Source organism: Epinephelus lanceolatus, chromosome 14 (genome assembly GCF_041903045.1).
Source record: "Epinephelus lanceolatus isolate andai-2023 chromosome 14, ASM4190304v1, whole genome shotgun sequence".
In the NCBI taxonomy this organism is placed as follows: Eukaryota; Metazoa; Chordata; class Actinopteri; order Perciformes; family Serranidae; genus Epinephelus; species Epinephelus lanceolatus.
The window spans coordinates 16120573-16133027 of record NC_135747.1 but is presented as its reverse complement, the minus strand read 5'-3'; the positions used below and the strand labels follow the sequence as shown (position 1 = coordinate 16133027).

Genomic DNA, 12455 nt, shown 5'->3' with positions numbered 1-12455 from the left:
TGCATTAAGAGACCAACCCCTTACCATGTAATTCATAACCCCTTGTGGGGGAAACCCTTTAACACCCTCTTTATGACCATGATCTGACAGTCCCATGGCACTTTTCCTTTTAAATAACCTGCAGGAATCACTTCAGTGCTTCTCCGGAGGACATCCATTTCCAGGCAGGCTGCGTGTCATCGGGTGGCTCTCCAAGTATGAGGAAGGAGGATTTGAATTCATTTACGCAGGGTGGTAGAATATGCCAGAGCACTGATTGGCAGTTGAAAACCATTAAGGTTGGCTCATGCAGGTTTAAGGTTGAGACAGAGCGTTCCTTGATTTAATGGCTTCATTACAATCTCTCAGCAGAAAAACTCGGATCACAATGTGACATGAACTGAATATTTACATGGTATTTCATAATAATTTTTGCAGGACCAACAGTGTGTGCAACAGGACTGCCACTGCAAGATCTTTAACCCACTTAGTCTATTATCCGCTCCTTATGTATTCATCTATTATCAGCTTCTTAAAACTAGGAAAGAAATTGATAATGATAAACATACTTTAGTTTGCTTCAATATTTTTCTTAATTCTAGTGAAGTTATTATTGAAGGGAAACTGCACTGTGAGCAAATGGAATTCTCTCATACAATTGGCAGATGTGTTGTCATAATACATAATGTGAGACAAAATGGCTAGTTATGACCCATACACAGGGAGGGAAATTGGACAAAATGTAATTTCTACGCAAGCCATTTGCATGAGGGAACTGCTGAACAAAAAATGTTTTACTTCCCTGCCATAAAGACAAGTCATTTAAAAGTCTGACTACATTCACACTGCGACTTAAAGTGTCCCAATTCACTTTTTTATGGACTATATGGACAGGTGATACCTGCAGTTTGTATTTTAATCCTCAAACGTCCCTGTTAAACAAGCACCCAAATAAATAAATCAACATTGCCTTGACAATGCATAAATCTTACATAATGCACCTGAGACAGTGTCATCGTTTTTGCCCAACCTGCACTGGAGGACAAAAGGACATACTGTAACAACAGGAAGCCGAGCTGCCTCAAAAAGTACTCAGGGAGACATCTCAGTTTGGTCAAAACTGTTGTTGTCAACAGGCGTTAGAGGGACGCACAAAAAAGATGTGATGTCTTAACCTTAGGGGTCCTTCTCACCAGAGAAAAGAGAAAATACAGGGAATAAGTCTTCAAAAGAAAACAACAAATTTACAGTGAACATTTTGCTGCATTTCTTCCTTTTGCCCTTGCACTTCATACTCCCATTTATGTCTCAGATAAAAACCTTTACTCTGTGTTTCCCTTTAAAACTCTCAATGCAGACAAAGATTCTTCACCAGCACCCAAAAAAAACAACAAAAGGTGATAAGGCAACACGACACTGCATGTGATCTTCAGTTGAACAACAAAAGAGGTAGAGGAAAAAGATGGTCTCTGCATCATTGTTGGTATTTATATGTATAAATTCTGTTCTGCTGTTAACTTTACTTGACAAAAATAAGAATGGTTAAGGGAAGGAAAGGAGAAAAGAGAATATAGCAATATTACTTTCCCCAGTAACTGGTAGTGTAACAAATTACTAATAAGATTTCGTTAATAATACACGGTTACTCCCCAAACAAATATCTCATTACAACCTTACTTGTGTTGTCAACCCCCTACTGATTTGAAATCCAACAATCTATCACAGCAAGCTGTCTTGGAAGATGGAAACGGTTACATTGATTACACTGATTTTATCGAGAGGAAAGATAACAAGTACATTGTTGTCAAATGTAAACTGTGTGCAGGTAGTGGTACTAAGACTCTTTCCATTGCGAAAAACATGAGCTCAAACCTCCTGAAATACCTACCATGACCAACAGTGCAACAATGTGACCCTCCAGGAAGTACACCACACCAAAGGTGAGCCCTCCTTGGCCGTGGAGGATGGCTGTAGCCCTGCACTGGCCAAACAACTTAAACTGGATTTGAATTGTGTACAGATGCAGGCTTCAACAGACAGAGAACTAATGAAGCTTGTGGCTGGATATGTAGGGGATAAAATGCTGCCTATCTCCACAACTGAGTCTCCATCTCCAAACAGATTCTTGTGAAAATATGGGTCACAGGCAACAGACGACCTCCAGGTAAAATATCATTTGTAAGCTATCTAGCCTTAGCTGCTCTTAGTGGAGATTGCCCTGACATTCACACAGAGGCACACATGCCAGGTCTGAATTTTGTGAAGTGTACCTACAGAGTGTTGGAATAATGGACATAGCTACTGTAGCATCCATTGGTTTGTGGATACACAAAAAAGGGTTCTATGTTTCCCGCTTGGTTGAGCGGGAAACATAGAACCCTTTTTATGTAAGCGGGGAACATAGAAGCTTTTTTGCAGGGTTAAGTGGGGAACATAGAACCCGGGAAACATAAAACCCGGGAAACATATATACGCTCCCAACATAAGCAACACCTTTAAATATAATACAGTCAACAACAACACTATCTGCAGCCTTATAAATGCCCATAGAGCTAAATAAAAGCTTGACACAGTGACAGCAGCAACTGATTTATGAGCTCTGTTAAGATAGGGTGCATTACACTGCTACTGCATTAGATCTGACACAAACTGCTAACTCAGTGTATCATTTAATTCATCCAAAACTCAACACAAAAATGTCTTTAACAACATGCCACTGGACCCGTCATGGAACGAAACATCCCTCTACTGTGACTAAACCTTCAGTAGTCCTTCAGTAGAAATCACCACCAAGGCTAACAGCAAGGCTGCAGAGATTCTGAGATTTTTTTTTTTCCTCAAGATTAGAAAAGAAAAATGATAGTGATGTGTTAACTCAGCGCACATGTCTGAAATACTGACAAGAAGTGATAAGAACTCGTTGCTAAATCTTTCTTCTCCTCGTGCACCACAGTTAAGCTGCATAATTCATAAATAATCCTCAATCAAATGTCAGGCAGATTACTTTTATCCTGGGTCAGCGCTTTGAGATCTCTACATACATACAGTGGGGAGTAAATACAAATCGAGCTAGCATCATAACGTCCCTAACCCCCCCCCTGATATATTCAGAGAATAACAGTTTGGCCAAACAGAGCAGAGGCTCAGACATGAAGCCTAAACAGTGCAGAGTGGAATGTGAGCCACACAAGTTTTGCACCATTAACCTCCGTCTCATGTCGGCACTGTGAACGCAGCTTTGGATTGCCATTCAACACATTACAGTGATTGTGTATCAATTCCGACCTTCATTACACAACCGAGTGGCGAGATCTCAATGGTAGTTTAATACAGTCATTCAAGTGAGGTAAATACTGTGTAATCAGCGGGCTGTCACCGTGGTTGTCTAACTCTGCTGTTGGGCAGAATAACATGTTTAATAAATGTGATAATTTCCACAAATTGTCATAAGAATTGTAAATGAATGCTGGTTATAATTAGTGTTCCCAGCAGACCCTCTGATTAATAGGAAGCAAAGCACCTTTTTTTGACTGAATTTTAGCGCTGACCCACTGTGTTCATGACTGAGGTGGGTTTACACTACATAGTGGTGAACTGACTTGATCATTTTAAGCAAGGTGTCTATACATTCTGCTCTCCCCTTTGACTAAATACCATACATTAAAATGATGAACTCTGATATAAACCTGCAGGGCCTGTTCCAGTCATTAGTGTAGGAGTTCTGACTCATCTCTTCTCTGCCTTTGCTGCCCTCTTTCTGGCTTCCTCCAACAGAGCATCAAAAATAAGTGGAGTACCGAAGTCAGAACAGTGCACTCAGCAAACCTCTCTCTCTTCAAATGTTAGTATTCCCATTTTTTCCCCCTCCTGTCCTTTCCCAACCCCCCCATGCTGCTATTCCCCGCATATCCGAGCATACTCAGCTAATGGAGCAGTGAGAGATGCTCTTGAAAAAGAGGTTGAAAATGGACAGGCTCTCCAGCACAATACAGCAACTCACAAATAGAATAGTCCACTACATTCAGCACTCTCAGAGATGTGAAAGCTTCCTTTGAGTACAGTCTGCACTAACATCATGGCCATGGGCCCATAAAGGTGCCGTTTATAAATATGATTAGAAACTACTGTCATAATGGGGATAATTCATCTGGATCACCACAGTGAGACAGGTCCCTAATCAGTCTTTATGTGTAATTGAGATGAATCATTTCCTGCAGCGAGAGCTTGTGCCTGGGTCGAACCAAAATGGTAATAATTCTTGACCTTAAGAGTCCAACAGAACAGTGCCTATTAATTACGCTCCATATGGAACAATAGGTGCCATTATCCATTTACCTACGTTAAAATGAGCCAACCTGGATGGTGATTTTCATGTCTCTTTAATCCCCTAGATAACAGCTCCAAAACTGCCCCGACAACATATAAATGTATAATCCCTGGCTTGTTCGAGGGTTCTTGTCAAAGTCTGGTTCATCTGAGTCATTCAGGATCCTCCCCGCCAAACCCTTACACCGCCTCTGGTTAGGCTATGGTTATTTTTTGGCCTATGGTGGTTTAGGAACAATTTCAGGCTATTTATTCCACTCCAGAGCTCGAGGTCATGGCTCAGAGGAGCGGAGTACAGTACAGTCATGCTGAATGTATGAGCTAATGGGGCTCTCAAGACAGCAAAGGAGCATATTGCTCTCTATACATGAGCCAAGTATGCTTCACTTTTCCACTTCACCTCATTTTGCCCACAGTCCTCTGATCAGTCATTCTGTACGGTCGACACTGCCGAGGAGAAGTCTGCCCAGGGCACTGCGCCGACAAACAGTCCCGCCTTAGGCATTTGTCTAACTGTCGACTTTGTTTTCCTGCAGTCATTTAGATATTCAGGTTTAATTAAGGTACCTCTGTCATTAACACAGGATTTCATTTCCTAAGCTCTCAATCTCGCACCACTCTCTGCTTCTCTCAGACTCTGGCACCCACTCCAAAACACAAACACTCCCACCCAACTGCCACTGAAGAAACGCCGTCACAGTTCCCTGGCCAAACTTTTATTTAGTATTCATCATAACCAAGACACCTGCTTGGTTGTTTTTCTTTTCCAGGGAACTCTGGGGAAATGATATCTGTTGGATTGGAGCCACATGTTAGGGTTGATGAAACTGCCGAAGAGGAAAAGCAGGATCTACTATCTCTTGACATGAATCATCAATATAAAATATGGTGTCCCTTCAGGGATATGAGGGAGATACAGATGCAAATAAATATCAGCTGCTACCTCTTGTCATTTTCTGACAAGTTATTCATAACTGAGCACATGTATCAACATATACAAGTGTTTGTGATTGCAAGTATTTTATAAAATGCGCCTGCAGCATTAGATGATCATAAATAAATGTTTTTATTTCCCCTCCTGTACCCCAGTGTAACATGTCTAATGTCCTGGGACTCCTAATGACATGCAACACTTGCTTTATTCACAAGATGGTGCAATAAGTGCACTTACTTACCCACTTACTGACTCACTTACCCAAACCTTCCCCCTTTTGGTGAGCGCAACAGTGAAACAATATTTGCCTCTCAACCGTGTAACATTTATGAGCATGGGGATTCGTGTTTTTCATGCTACATAAATCATCCAAGTAAACAAGTCTGATTAGTGTTTTTGCTCAGGCGAAAGAGCTTGTTTTGAGTCGAAAGCAGATCTCACAGTCCATTAGACTAAGCTGGATCTAAAGCCAGAGCCCAAGGAAGTTTGGCAGACGCAGAGGTTTAAACTGCACACCTAAACACGCCCAGTTTAATTTGGCCTCTAATCACAGTCCTCTCAAATGGCTGAGTTAAAGAAGGGGATAATGCAGCGATGGAAAAAAGGGGCCAGCAGATCGAACAGGAATTGAAATCCTCATTCCACTGATCCTGCCCTTGACAGACTCTGCTCAAAGTCACAGTGAGGGAAAAAAAATTTACAGGACAAAATGACCATATTTGTGCTCAGTGTATCTGCAGGGGAGTGACAGAGTTGATGATTAATTTCATTAATTACAATTCAGGTGGTGACATTTCTGGCATTATAAAATCGGTGTCTTGTGTTTATTCTATTCTGGAACAAAAACGCCACAAGCTCATTCAACCACCCACCCACACATACACGCGCATGCACACACACAAACACACACGCGCGCACACACACACACACACACACACACACACACACACACACACACACACACACACACACACACACACACACGCATCCTTGCAGCACCACCGTACAAATGAGCAACTGGTTTCACATTTCAGTCATGAAAGCTGCACACCCTCGCAAACAAAGCACCTTTATTACACTACAGTATCATTATTCCAGTATTTAGCACCCTGACATATCACTTCCTCACCAGACCTTCTGTTGGATCTCTCTAGTTCACACGTAGCCTGCCTTTCTCTCTGTGCCCGAGGCTCATCTATCACTGTTGTTGCAACTCCTACTGTTCACCAATGGAGGTCGATAAAGATTATAGATGATTTGATGCTCCTTTAATACCAGGTTATTAAGAGTGAGAGCAGAGGACCACTGTAATCCCTGTCTGCACATCAAAGACAGGCCAGATATCTGGCCTGCTATTAACCGAGTGGCTGGATGCCACCTGCCCAGATGTTTGGCATGTGGACTCAGGTTCTGCCAAATGGGAATCATGAGACCACAGGACGCCTTCCAGGAAGCATCTGAGGCTCCCAAACTTCAAGGACAAGCTTGCGGTCAAAATATTTTAAAGAAATGTTACATATTTCCTATAATAATCTATCAATCCCTTTTATGTTTGCCATATACGTATGTATGCTGTTTAATGTCCGCTAAGAGGTTTCATAAAGCATTCTTTCACACCTTACTAACAAGGTTACTGCATTTGATCCAGACACCTTTAGAAGTTGATGACACAGCTGCCTCACTTTTAAATTTTAATTTTCTATGAACATAACGGGCACTTTTGATATCCTGCATCAGAGGCCACGAAGCTCAGTGTGGATTAGAAAGAGTTGATGTTGGGCTCTGCATATCCCACAGTCGTGACAATCCCAGGCCTGTTGCCTGGGCTCTGACTGTCAGTTAAAGAACTTGCTTGTGATAGGGCCTCAAAATATTGGAAGGCTTCCTGTGGTTACAGCCATGACTGTCAATGTGCATTTGATCTCCTTGGAGTTTACTCACACTGAAGCCGTTTGTTGGTATTTACAGCCAGAGCCTCAGAGTGGGTCTGTGCCATTGTACACTCAGCCGGGCTGTGGTGGAGGTCGACATGATCGTTACCATTATGTTAACCATTATTGAAACACATTACTCATTGTCACAATAAGAATGGAGACAAATACCTGCATACATGCAACATACAGGGACCACAGGGCCATTTTGTTGCATGATGCTCATGTAATCCCAGTGTCAAACTGTAGTCCAAAAACACACTGAAGTTAAATGCATGTAAATGTCTGCCATGTTTAAAAGAAACAATGATGAATATCAGTTGGTCGGTCAGTGACCAGATCCTGATCCTTTGACCTTCCCCTGGTGTCTCTGTGGTGTTGACATTTTTTCTTCTAGTAAACTGTCTTGTCTACTACTGGATGGATTGCAATGAAATTTGGTACAGATGTCCGTGGTGCCCAGAGTATTTATCTCTAATGATTTTAGTGATTCCTAACACTTTGATTCATGACCAAATACTGTCAAAATTAGTGACAATCCCAGCAGCTTCATTTGTGCTTAATAGCAAATATTAGTACGCTTACACACTTACAAGATGGCACCAGTTGTACACATTGATGGAAACACTAATGCCGACTACAGAACAGTACAGAAATGACAAGCCAGGGGCCTCATTACAGGAACATATCCCAATTGTTTGGTGTTACAGATAGGAAAAATCTTATTTTCCTATTATGGAAGCAGTTCCTAAACTCATGGTTGTGTCCTATCTCGTCTCAAACGTCCTATTTCAACTTAACATAGATCAATAACTCTAAATTCAATTCTTCAGTTGACACTCTTCCTGTCATGCCTGTATCTTTGATTAGAATAAACTGGGAGGCCACTTGAGATGGACAAGCCATAATATCAATGGGAATCAATCAATCCGTCAATATCAAAAGACAGAAGCTCCATTTGAGCTATTAGGAGTTGGAGGAACTAATCGTGTCAGTGAAGGAGAGAAAACCTCACACTTTCCGGACATTTTCCTTTCAATATTTGAATTAATTATTTATTTAAATCAAGCCATTCATTTGAATTGTTAATTGAAATTTGAAGTGTCATCGTATGATTGGAGAAGCATTTTTAATCATCATACTTTGATGTTTGTGTTGTGCCCCATCTTCTTTATTTATTTATTTTTTTAATTTGCATTTCAAGATATTATATCACATGATTTTGCTGGAATTACAAATACAAAGAAAGAAAGATCAGGAAAATAATATTATAAAGAAAAACACAATTACATACATATTCAAAAAGTCAAGAACTAAGTAAGTAAAGAAACATGGTTACATTAGTAAAGTTTGTAGGATATAATTTACCAGGTTACATTAATAATTTACTGGTTAGTGATACATTTAAGTCAGTGGTTATAGCCGACTAACATAGGACACGACAACAGGTGCCATGAATACCCAGAATTCAATACCCAGAACTTTCCCAGAATCCACTTAGAATGTTACAGGACCAAAATATGACTGTGGTTTGCCATCTGCTCACAGCATTCTCTACAACATCTTGAAGTTAAATTTTCTTTGTACTGCCCCCCATCGTCATTGTCATTGGCATACAGACCTAACAACGGTGCTGCTGCCATTTTTGGTAGATATTTTGAATGTCGGACAGGGTCTATGTCATCCTAACTTAGGATTCCTAACATGGGAAATCCCTAAGTAAGGATGGTTCTGTAATAGCTAAATTCCTATGCTAAAATAAAAGAATTTTTTCTACATGCAGTTAGCAAACATGTCTTACTATATAATGACGAAAACTGTCTGTGTGTGTGTCTGTTCCACGTTTTTCTCCTCACTGACTTGGTCAATTCATGTGAAATTTGGCACAGTGGTAGAGGGTCATGGGAGTGAACCAATTAATGAACCAATATTACATCAATTGGCCAAAGGGGGGCGCTATAGCAACCGACTGAAATTTCAAACTTTGAATGTGCATATCTCATGCCCCGTGTGTCGTAGAGACATGAAACTTTGCACAGAGATGCCTCTCCTCATGAGGAACAAATTTGCCTCAAGAACCCATAACTTCCGGTTATATAGATTTTCCGCCATTTTGAATTTTTTGAAAAACACTCGATCTCTTCCTAGGAAGTTTGACCGATCTGCATGAAACTCAGTGAACATAATCTAGGAACCAATATCTAAAGTTCCCTCTTGGCAAAAGTTGGAAAACTTACTAAAACTGAGCTTCTATAAGGCAATGAATATTGCGGAGGGTGTGGCTCATCACATAAAGGTGTGTAACACCTCAAGGGTTTCACCGATCACCACGTAACTTACTAGAGAGCTAATTTCTTATCTAGGCCTAACCGCCATATTGATTTTTACTAAACTTGGTAGATATGTAGAACAGGACGCCTCAATGTGACTGGAGAAATTTAACTCTAATTGGCAACTGGGTGGCGCTATAACAACAGAAAGATGCTTAAAAATGGCTAAAATGCGACCGATCGCTGTGGCTCCCCTTGTGGACCAATGTTGTTTTTTTTCTAATTTTTGGTATGACTAAGTACATGTATATTGTACATAATCACGGAAACTGTCAGTGTGTCATTCTGTCAGTCCCATGTTTTTCTACTCACTGACGTGGTCAATCTATGTGAAACTGCACATAGGCATTGAGGATTGGCATAGGTAGAAGGTGACAAAGCTACCAATGGGTATGGACTAGTTTTCTTTAATACTGAAAATCCTAATGTCATCCTAAACTGAGATAAGACAGGGTATAAGACTTGGGAAGTTTCTGTAATGAGGCCCCTGTGGTACCATAACTATTCTAGATACTATGTCTTATCAGAAATACTTTATTATTAATTATATTTAGAAAAAATAAAGACAGTATTTCTTAAATCTTCCTATGTCATTTTGACACCTTTGCTCATCCAACACTTGATAAAATATTATAAAATCTCCCAAGTGACTCAACGTGTTATTGTTTATACCATCCTCATACAAATAAACTATATAACACTGCTGCATCTCTCTTTGCGTTATGATAAACCCTTATTTATCTTGAAACCAACCTCTGGCCAATTATCACATTCACTTGAAACCAACCTGTGGTTAGAGTGGTAGAGTTTGCTTCTATTGTTATTTTTACATAATTAACATATCACTGAATGCATGCAGCTAGCGTGTATTTTTTAATGAAGTGAGAACATGAAATCTGATGGAAAAAAAGTTTAAGCCAGCACATCTTCAAACACTTAATTAGGAAAGTTTGACGTTAAAACAGTATGTTACATGTGTTACGCTCTCCATCTGAACCTAGACACCCACTATGTGTTATAACCCATGGATTATAATGGTGTATATAAAGTGAAATTGTTAAAGGCTGAACAAACAGTAACTATAGCCTATAGCCACAGTGTGCTCTCACTGTGAATCTTCATTTACATTTTTAACATTTGCAGAAATAGGAAAAAAGTGTTTGACTGAAAATTGTAAGCCAATGGTTATACAATTGTTTTAATCTAAACAGATAAACAATTTTATTTGTCATCAATGCATATGGAGGTATTTATACTGTATCTCTACCTATGAGACAAGACATTAATACATTTATTTTCCTTATTGTGTCACAGGTGACTATGGCTTCAACATTTATAATATGAAAATATCAAGCGCATGCATTTTTTAACACGCATTTGCTCCATGCGGATGAATTGGTGTCAAATCAATTTCAAAGGTGGCACCCTTGACTTTGACCTTGTCCCGAGCTGCTCAGATTGTGACTGAGTTCCATTAACACAACTCGGAGCAATTTCGTTGCATTTAAACAGACACAAAGCCAGCCTGGATGCTCCCAGTGATGAGCACTTTTGCAGGCAGAAGTGAGATGATATAATGCAAGCATTTTACATATCTAGAAATGTGTGCACGTCAGATAATCATCAGGCTATTTGAATTTCAATTCTTTAAATGATTTTAGGGTTACGAGTGAAGACATACAATTAATTCATCGTTTACATTTTGATATTAAATCATAAAGTATGCAGGATTCTTTCTCTTGCTGCAAGGTCATTTGCACCCTTCGACCACACACACACACATGCACACACACAGAATATACTCCATTACCTGAAGGTGGAGAGCAGCTGCAGTGTCTCTCTCCTTGTACTCTGCCTCTAGAGCACGTGTTGTATAAGTCAGACTCCAGTCAGGCACCAAAAACGCATGACTTATTATAACAAACAACAAAGCTGTAAACCAAGAAGAAGAATTGTGACTTCTGCAACTCTTCTCGAGATCTATAATTCACTTTGACAGATGTCAGAAACGGAGCATGTTTATTTTGGCCGCGCCATGACAACAAGCTGCAAAATATACCTCTGAAAACATCACAGGCCTTTACATCCCGCAGCCTGTGAGTTCTGTGCCACGTGTGATTTATCATTAGCGGGCGTTGACACCATTGAGATGACTAAATTATGATAACAAAGCGCCATGCATCAGAGACTCTTCACGGTGACGAAAGAGGGAAGGCCCACCCGACTCCACACCAGGCTCTCTGTGCGTGTCTCTACCCTTCACAGACTCTATAGACATTTTAAACACGAGCAGCTGACTGCAAGTGAATGACAGTAAGTGCAGCACAGAAGAGCAAGCTTACCGTTTGCACTTAGACACCCCTCAGCACATTGGTTGTCATCATAGCTTGAACAGTAAGTCAAGACTTCTTCTCTAAACTGACTGTGGCAACATTTCACTGTGAAAAGCAGTCAAAGTGGATTTTTTTTCCCTGAAAGAAACAGAAAAAGAAAGCAGTGTTCCAGTGAAATGAAATGAGTATGGCCTTTGACTCGCTGGCTTAGTCTGATAAAATTCTGTTCACTGTCTTTCAGCTCCACCAAACAGTGGCAAACAGAATGTCTCTAACTGATCGGCACGACAGTCAATACATCAGCGTGTGCATTGGGATGAAGAAATCAATGTCAGTGCATTCCCATGCCTCCTCCATCTCTGCCAGCAAGCCCTCATACAAGGATGGAAAGCCATCAACTAAACCTACCCAAAGGGGGATAGCGCACACCCAATATTGATGTTTGAAGGGTTGCCTTGGTGCCAAGAAAGGCCCTTGTAAAAACCATGGTAAAGGATTATCCAAGCAAGCATGTCCTCCTTCAGCGCAGCCGAGAACACTAGTTTCCACCCTTGGTACCGTTTTGAAGGGTCATTTTTAAACACGACGAGGGATGAAACAAACAACAAGAGAAGCTAGGAGG

General features: G+C 40.5%; 1 protein-coding gene across 1 annotated transcript in view; it reads right to left on the bottom strand.

The window, feature by feature from the left end:
* asic4a (acid-sensing (proton-gated) ion channel family member 4a) overlaps positions 1 to 12455 on the bottom strand; it is a 127281-nt gene that overhangs the window by 27675 nt on the left and 87151 nt on the right. The window lies entirely within an intron of this gene.